Genomic DNA, 9832 nt, shown 5'->3' on the forward strand with positions numbered 1-9832 from the left:
GCCTTGCTGCTGATTCGATATAGGAGCTGACGGTTAGCCAGTTAACCTTTTCCTAATGATTTATCTGTGCGTGTGTGTGTGTGTGTGTGTGTGTGTGTGTGTGTGTGTTGTTTCCTAAAGTTGTATCTATCTATCTATCTATCTATCTATCTATCTATCTATCTATCTACACTGAAATCAATCTATTCACCACTGTCTCCTCTCTCTCTCTCTCTCTCACACACACACACACACACACTCAGAAACTTTATTGAAAGTGAAAAGAGAGAATAAAGTGCAGGTGCTAGAGTTCATGGGGTTCCTGCCTGACCCCCTGACCCTCATGGCTGCTTCGGGGAGGGTCAGAACTGTTCCACCCCGGGTCGACCTGAGAGCCACAGGTTCCTGTTTGTTGGTTTAGACCCCTCTGTCACCTGAGCCTCGGGGGTTGTGAATGACTGGGGTCAACCAGGAGGCACCAGCATGATCAGTCAAAAATGCTTTCAGTTCAGTTTTCTTTTTCCACAAGGAGGGAAATCAGATTTACACAGCTAGGCCTGTTATTGGTTATGGTCAATCTGTTACTGGTTAAAATGGAACTGTGTTTCTGCCGTGTGGGCTCTTACTCTTTTGCTGTTCATCATGAGTCAGTGGGGAAGGAAAGTTAGTCCCTGACCAGCGATTATACAAGACTACACACACACACACACACACACACACACACACACGTGCACGCGCACACACACACACACGCACTTACAGCATTGCACTGTCAGACACATATACACTGATGCCCTCAGTCACGTATACACACACACACACACACACACACACACACACACAGTAGCAGTTTGACACATTGGGGAATTTGGAGTGTCAGAAGAACATGATAGTGATAGTGACTGTAATGAGTAGGACATCTGTTAGCCTATAAATGGCCTATGTTTTTTAAATAAAAAGAACAGAACCATAGGCAGTTACTGGGAAATTCGATGGAATATCATCAAACAAAGCAACTTCATTTTATTTTGAACCAACCTGGAATTCACACAAGCCTTAAATCTCTCTTGCTGCTGCTGCTTACTCACCATAAAGAAACCAGTAAGAGAAAGAAGGCGTTTGAGTGTGTGTGTTTGTGTGTGTTTGTGTGTGTGTGTGTGTGTACGTACGTGTGTGTTTTCTGTTTCACAACTCACCCCATAAATCAAGCTAATTGCTCTGCGTTTCACTCTGTGTGTTTATGCATTTGAATGATAAGACTGTTTTGAGTCTAGCCTCTGTCTCACTCAGTCAAAGACCATTCAGCACAGAGCTTCCAAACTAATGCAAAATAAGGACTTTTCACATTTAAATCAATGGCCCGACATATCCACTCTCTATTCTTCTCACTGACTCAAATGAACTTTTAACACGTAGGCTATGATGATCCTCTGCTAAGCCTAACACACAGAAACACACACACACACACACACACACAGAGACTACGACTAAAGCCGACAGAGTGTGCATGTTAAATGAGCACACAAGAAAAAGAGTCAAAAATAAAGGAGGACAAATCCAGGAAAATTCAGAATCCCACAGCTCACACAAGGAGGAGGAGGAGTTGATTTATGAGGTTGCTGGACCTAAATTTGCTCACACACACACACACACACACACACACACACACACGCAAACACATAGGCAGGCATGCATGCACACACACACACGTGCGTTTGACCTCAGTTTAATGATACTGATTCCCCTTGACAGGACACTTAAGAGGCGCAGAAAGCAAACCAGCTCAAGACCTTTCCTCTGTCTCTCTTCTTCTCTCTCTGGAGAAAGAGTCTGGCCAGGCTGTGGAGCGAGTGTCAAAGTGACGTAATAATACTTAGAAAATCATGAAAGAAGCCTGTGTTTCAGTTTACACCACTAAGCAAGAACAGAGAAAGAGAGAGAGAGAGAGAGAGAGAGAAACTTCAGAGGTGAGGTGGGCGTTTTTTTTTTTTTTCCCCCCCTTATTTCTTTTTTTGTTTTTTTGGAGTTTTTTTTTTTCCTGACAGCCATAATTCTTCAGCCTACAGAATTTCATCAACATGACTGTTTGCTAAAGCTGTGCCTTAGGGCCTTTCAGCCCCTTTTCAAGTCTCAGACTCTGACAGCTCGATTTATTAGTCCTGAAATTTGTTCGATTTGCGTGTCACTCACAGCGAAGCTTCGAAGCGTCAGCAAAAGGCGTGTGTATAGCCGTGGCTGTGCGTAGATTTTCGTTGGTGATAAGAGATATTTCACTCACCGCTCCAATCGGAGCTGCAACCAAAAGAGAAAAAAAAACTATGGCAGTGGCCTTCTGAAAGATTTTGAAAGGCCACTGAGATTTATCACTCACCTTTAACACCGGTCTGCCACAGCACCAGAGAGGAGAGAGAGAGAGACAAAGACGAGACAAGGAGGACAAAATGAAGAAATGAAGTTTGCACTTTACTTAAAAGGCCAAATAAGGCATGTGTTTACGTTTCTAAATGCTTAAAGGCATCTAATACTTGTCTAAAGGAAAAAATGAGGTGGATCAAAGAATGTGCTTACAGAATCTGTGCATTAAGTCACGGTGTGAAGTGTAAATGTTAAATAAGTCGTGTTAAGGATGATAGATGAAGGAGAGATGAAAGAGGTTGAATAAATGAGTGCTGAGGGACACAGAGATATTATGTAAATAGAAAGGAAGTGCAAGCAAACTTCAGACAACATTTAGAGTACTCTGAAGAAATTTATGGTTGACTTTAAAATAACATGTCAGGCATTTACGAGAAGGAGAGAGAGAGAGAGAGAGAGAGAGAGAGAGAGAGAGAGAGAGAGAGAAGGGGGGTGTTGTGAGTTGTTGGCATGGTTTCTTGGCCGCTGCTTGGAAACTTCCTTTACCCGAACATCTGGTTCTTATATTTCAAAGTTAATTAGTCATACTGGGTCTGTCTTGAGGATAAATTTATCATCTGGAAAAAAACACAAACAATTTGAAAAATGAAAGGAAACAAGGTGACACATCGTTGACACGTAAATAAATCATTTCAGTGTGATTAAAAACTTACGCTGGCTTGATAGGAGAGAGAGCGAGAGAGAGAGAGAGAGAGAGAGAGACAGAGAGTGACCAGTAATTATGAGCTAGTGACAAGGCTTTACTTGTGACTCTCCTGTCATCTCTCTCTCTCTCTGTCTGTCTCCCTCTTTTCCACTTAGTCATTCAACCCTGTGTCAACTAATAAGGCTAGCCATGACTGACATAGTTCTACACTATGTGTCAGTTTGAGTCATATTGTTCCTCTTGGCCTGTAATATAATTCCCTCACTGACTTCTGTAATGATGTCACTAAATTAAACACACTGAATCATCTCGAGTGATTGACAGCTGGGAATCACCTCCCATACCTTTTAACCGAGGTGCATAGGTGTGTGTTAGGGCCCAAGAGCATGAGAATGGAAAGAAGGGAGGAGAGAAGTAATGATAGAAAGAAAGGATGAAAGGCAGATCTGTCATTTTGTCTGTCAGGAGCGGAGAAATAATTACTGTCTGAGCCGAGAGCCCACACGCCACATCTGACAGTTTCATTAAGACTCTAAACACACCCCATCCTCTGGCAATCAGTGAGAGAGAGAGAGAGAGAGAGACAGAGAGAGAGAGAGAGAGAGAGAGAGTCTACACCTCATTCCAGTTTGTCCTGCGGCTTGTCTTTTGAACCCTATGTGAACTGAGCAAAACATCCGAGCAAGTTACATGCCGCATGCTTGTGCCAAAACTCAGAGTGAAAACTAGTTCTCTTCACTTTACCTGCCAAAGTTACACCAACAGACAGACAGTAGTACTCCGTCAACAGTGAGAACACAAGGACCAGCGCTCACATGAAACCCAAAACAAACGCAAACTCACCTCATTGACAAAAGCGCTTGTGTAATAAAACATTACACTGTGTTGCAATATTTACAGATGGAAAGTATAGTTCAATAGAGATTTAGAGGAGTCATACAAGATGAAATAAGACAGTTTAATAAAAGTAGATAACAGACTATTGAGGTTACATTAACTTAGGTAATAAAATGCCAACAATACTGATGTCAGTCTACTGTCACTGCGATCATTATTGTCTTTGTTATCATTATTGTAGTTAAAACAAATGAATATTTTCGGGGGGAAAAAAAGTTATGTTAGTTGCTTGTGTAACATGTGAATATAAAATTAAATATTAGTGTATGTGTATATGTGTGTGTGCTAAGTGGGTCTGTAATTCCCTTCAGGGCAGAAAACAGAGTTTACACCCAGTAAATGCTACACTCTGTGTTTGATTTAATTCTGTTTGACATGCTAAAAATGCTACACTGCACATCAAACTGACAAAACCAGACACCAGCACCTCAGTCTCTGTGTGTGCCTATATAAGTGTGTGTGTGTGTGTGTGTGTGTGTGTGTGTGTTTATGAGGTTAGTATCTGTCCTGTATATCTCTTTAAGACTGCATGACAGTTTGATCCTGAATGTAAATGACTGTGTTTATGCAGTAGACCATTAGTTATATGATTATGGAGTCAAGTCATTTCAAAATATGTCAAATAAAAAGCATTGGTGTGACACTTATTATGTGATATTTGACTGATCTTATCTGATTTACAGCAAGAAAGAGAGAGAGCAAGCAAGAGAGGGAGACATCAAATTATAATAAGATAGAATGAGATACTTAGATAAATACTGCAGACAGAGAAATGGGTAGATGGTGTCGGACAGTCGGACAGTTTTGATGAAATACGTTCTATTTCTTGTACATTGGGGTTTTTAAAACTTTGTGATCTCAGCAAACTGAACTGAACTTTTTCCATTGCTCATACATATTAACTCCAGTTACTAAATGCCAATACATATCACTTTCAAAAAGTGAAATAGGGCACATTAAAAAATGGATAAAGGAAGCCTGTGTTTTATTTGGGTCTCCATCACTCAACAGCTAGCGGGAGAGACAGGGTGACTGTAAAAAGTGAGAGAGAGTGAGAGAGAGAGACTGCTAACTCTGAGAGAGAGAGAGAGAGAGAGAGAGAGAGAGACTGCTAACTCTGACAGAAAGAGAGAGAGAGAGAGAGAGAGAGAGTGAGAGACTGCTAACTCTGAGAGAGAGAGAGAGAGAGAGAGAGGGAGAGAGAGACTGCTAACTCTGAGAGAGAGAGAGAGAGAGAGAGAGGGAGAGAGAGACTGCTAACTCTGAGAGAGAGAGAGAGAGAGAGAGAGAGAGAGAGAGAGAGAGAGAGGGAGAGAGACTGCTAACTCTGAGAGAGAGAGAGAGAGAGGGAGAGAGAGACTGCTAACTCTGAGAGAGAGAGAGAGAGAGAGACTGCTAACTCTGAGAGGGAGAGAGAGAGAGAGAGAGAGAGAGAGAAAGCCTGCTAACTCTGGGTGTTTGTGAGACTACGCAGAACACTCTTGAGTGTGGACGGATGGGAATGTGTTTTGTGTTTGTGTATGTTGGATTTACAAGCTTTGGTCTCCTGGTCTCCAAAGGGAGGGCTAACTCTGGCATCAGCCAACAAACCAGCGCCTTCCTTTACAGTCTGCGTCGGTTTTCAACATCTTAACATTCCTAAAAAGAAAAAAAAAACCCTATGTGTGCATACTGGTTAACTGGTTTAAAAAAAAAAAAGTCTTTCATGTGTTTGTTGGCACATGACTCTCACAGGGTAATGTGCTTAACCATCATGAAACACACAGGCCTCATATACACCAATAAAATGAGCCTTTCTATGCATGTTATAAAATACTAATATGAATGGGTTTACTGCATAAATGGTTATTTCACATTCTGTGTAAGGCATCTCTGCCTCCTTCGGGACCATAGTTTACCCACCATGGATCTGTCACAATCACATGAGGGCGAGTATTTGAACTTCCAACAAGCTGTATCCAAACATGTCTAGAACTTGCATAGAGCAGCGTCTCTAACTGATCTAAATGCTGAACCATTTCCTCCTGATATTAGTTTCATTTACATGAAACGCTGTTGACTTTCTGAGATCATTAGCCAAGCCGAATTATGACATTTACGAGAGAACATCTGAAAAAAACCCCAAAAACAGTTCTTTCTCTTTCTGTATCTCTCACCTTCCCTGGTGTGTGTGTGTGCGTGTGTGTGTGTTGGAGAGGAGGGGGTGGGGGGGTGTGCTCTTCACCTGTGGTACTGCTGTAGGGTTGGGGACATATAACTTTCCCACAGAAGCCAGGCCTAATACCCCCCCCCTCCCGAAACCCCCACCCCTCTTCAATGGCTCAGCTGCGGCCTGCTCCAAGAAAGCCTCCAACATCTTCATCCCAATGGAATGTGTTTGTAGCTTCTTGCAATGGGGGCCATATATTCTCAACTGTTAACACTCTGGGAAACGCAGAGAGGAAAAATCTTTGAGGGAGAGTGTAGGATGGTTGATGTGTAGGGACTTTTATGTTGTAATACCAACAGTTTTATAACGTTTTAACAAGTATTGAACAGTAGATTGGATATGTCTTGTATATTGAAACCATAAAAAAGCATGTTGGAGTGTGGCAATGACTCCATAGCACATCTCTTTCTCCCTCTCTCCTTTTCTCTCCCTCTTTTTTTCTTTTGAAGAGGAAACAAAATGTCAGAGACTAGTGCCCAGAGAGACTTATCAGTGCTGAGGAAAACCACCTGGGTTCTGGCAAGCATTCACCATTCATCATGTGAAGGGGATATAATTATGAGAAGCTTCTAGACAGGCTAGTGCTGCTTGGAGGATACAGAGAAGAAGTTATAGTGTAAACATCGCACATTGCAGGCAAATCTTTCCATACAAGGACACATACACATGCGCACATACACACACACGCTTGCACAAGTGCACACACACTTCCACTCACAGGTGGTGTTTTATTTTTGAGTAACATACTGCACCATTTTACAGGTTTTTATTTGATTTTTTCGGCATTGTTCACAAACTTAGCGTAATTATAACAGTGCACAGTAGTACAGCGTATCGTCCTTATCAGTCTGTACTGACAGAATGGTTGCGTGAGTCATAAACAGGTTATTAATGTGTGTACAAAGGTTATTAATGTGTGTACAACAGCGTGTACACTGTAATTCTTCTGTAGTTCAGGGACTTATCTGTTGTTAGCTATGTATGTCAACTGCTCCTGCAGAAAAAAAAAAAAAAAGCCCTAACCTCTGATGTCTTGCGACGCTGTTCTTCCAAAAGTGCTGAGGACAGTAGGGGATTTAATGGGTCAATAACTGATGTACCTCTTGTCCTGTAAAAAGGAAAATTAATGAGACAGATGGACTGGGCGCTGTGTCAAAGTATGTAGCTTGTAACTCTTAAGGGGTTTGACTAAAGCAGGATAATAAATTAGAGCAGGCTAGAGAGAGAGAGGCAGAGAGAGAGAAAGAGAGAGAGAGAGAAAGAGAGAGAGAGGGTGACAAGGTGTGATGTAATGCTACTGTCATAATCTTGCACCAGCATCCACTTGGTTCTTCCCCAGACTACACAGGACAGCACGTAGATTAGTGAGTTAGCATCTGAGTAAAGACCACAGAACCCTGCTGTTTCTATCCACTACGAATTGACCTATTCCACAGACCACATACAGTGTTTGTGACAAGTTAAAGGTGAGGGAGAGAGTCTTACCCTATGCAGTGAGAGAGTTAACAGTGAGAAACCGCCTCTTTGCTAACGTAGTGCGACGTTTGGTGGAAATATTGAAACTGAGTGTATATTAGCACTGTGTTCACTTTTCTCCTGGTTAAATGCAAGAGAAAACAGAGAAGCGGTGGCTAAGTTGTGAGGGGGAAAAAACTTTGTTATAAATAATATTGTAAGATCTCTTTGTGTTAGGTCATTTGGATGGGGAAACTGACCCACCAGGTCAAGGGTGAGAATGCTAACGCTAAAGCTAATGATATTTGAGGGAAACAAGGCTGTGACGAATTAATGCTAAATGAATAATTTACTTAAATCTGAAAATTACCAAGCGTTGTTTTTAATTACCACTCTGACGGATGATTACAAAGGACAAATCAGGCATTCTGTGCCACTGGCAAGCTGTTTATTTATTTATTTATTCATTTATTTCAGTTTTGTTTTCCCCCCTGCAGCTAGTGGGCAGAGAGGGGGCCATGTAGCTGTCACCATAGCTAATTCATTAGAACAGAGATGATGAGAACTTGAACGCCATAACAACAGTTACCATGGAGGGAAGTGGGTTGGTGGCCCGGCTGGAAGGAGTGGACTCAAGAGACATGCAGACAAAAATGTAAGTGACGTAATAACACTGAATTAGTAATTTGGATAACTGTTTAATCAATAAATGTTTAGCCTGTCATTCTGCAACTTACCTGAAATGGTAGCATGACGCATTCACTTTTCAGACATGGCATATGGCATGCTTGTTTTGGGATTTTACAATGGATGTTCAGACAATAAGCACTATTCAGATTGTACTGTTTTACCCAGTCAACTACTTAATATACTACCCAAGAGGCCCTGTGCAGTTTTGTGGGACAAATAGGCTGATTTTTGCTCTTAATAGCAGAGTTTGATGTTCAAGAGAGGGAGGGAGAGAGAGAGAGAGAGAGAGAGACTCAGAGAAGTGGAAAAAGAGGGTGAAATTGCAAATTGGATTGCAGGCGAACCAGAGAAGAAAATGGTTAGCGGGTTTACATCTCCCTAATTAAACAAAGCACCAGTCTATCCTTTCACCGCGAGCGCTACGCTAACGAGCTTGACTCAGTGGCACTTGTGTAGATAAAAACTCCCCTTGATTGATCCAAATAGACCACTGAAATTTGTCTCACTCCAGCATATTGATTTAATTCTGTCGCTTGAAAAGCTCTAATTAATAATGATAATCAAAGTGTCCCAGATCATTACCTTCATCTGAATGGTGCACCCCCCCCCCAAAGCCCCACCACCAATTTAATCATTTAATCTTCTCTCCCCTCTCACTCCTCTCTCTCTCTCTCTCTCTGTTATTCACTCTCTCCGTCTGTCTCCTGCTGACTTTATCTTTGTTTATCTCCACCGTGGCTCATGCACTGTTTTATTGCTTTGTCACCGAACAAAATCAATAGAGGACAGAAAGACAGACAGAGGGACAGGATTTACCGATCTCAAACGGGGAAACCGTTGTTGATCAAATCCTCCGAACTGTAATGGCGGTGGTGAGACTGTGTGATTTCAGGAGTTTTCAACTGATTGCTGGTTAAATGTATCCTTCTGTCATAACGAGGGTGAGTAGTTTCACATAGAAACTAGTTTCGTAGAGAAAAAGCATCCGTCTCTGAGAGGGTGTGTTTCAGTGGCGAGAGAGACTTTATACTAGACCTTACCTGTTGAAGAAGAAATAATGAAAGGTTGTTTTTTTAGACATTAGATAAAACCAAGGTAAAACTTTTTTTTTTTTTTGTTTCCCAGAGAAAAGGAAAGAAAAGTCCCGTTTGTTATTTGTGCTATTTTCTTTCAAAGTACACCAGCATCATCAGCCCACTCAGGGAACTATTTAAACGCTTTGTTTGACACCCATGTGTCCTCCTGCCCTCCATCATCCATCTCTCTCTCTCTCTCTCCCTCTCTGTTTCTCTATTGTTTTTACTCTTGAATAGAGAAACTGCTATGCCACCTCTCTCTGCATTCCTTGCTGAAGAAGCTGCCATCCAAACCTAACCACACTTCCTCGCTCTCTCATTCCTTCTCTCTTCATATTCCTCCTCTTTTCCTGTCCCTCTTTCTTTTGGTCACAGCCTTTCCCTTCCACTTGTTCAAAAAAAAGCGGAGACAACAGATCCATAAGAAGAGAGAAAGATACACAGTTGCTGACTGCTGCAAAGTTA

This window comes from Chanos chanos, chromosome 14 (assembly GCF_902362185.1).
Source record: "Chanos chanos chromosome 14, fChaCha1.1, whole genome shotgun sequence".
Taxonomy (NCBI): Eukaryota; Metazoa; Chordata; class Actinopteri; order Gonorynchiformes; family Chanidae; genus Chanos; species Chanos chanos.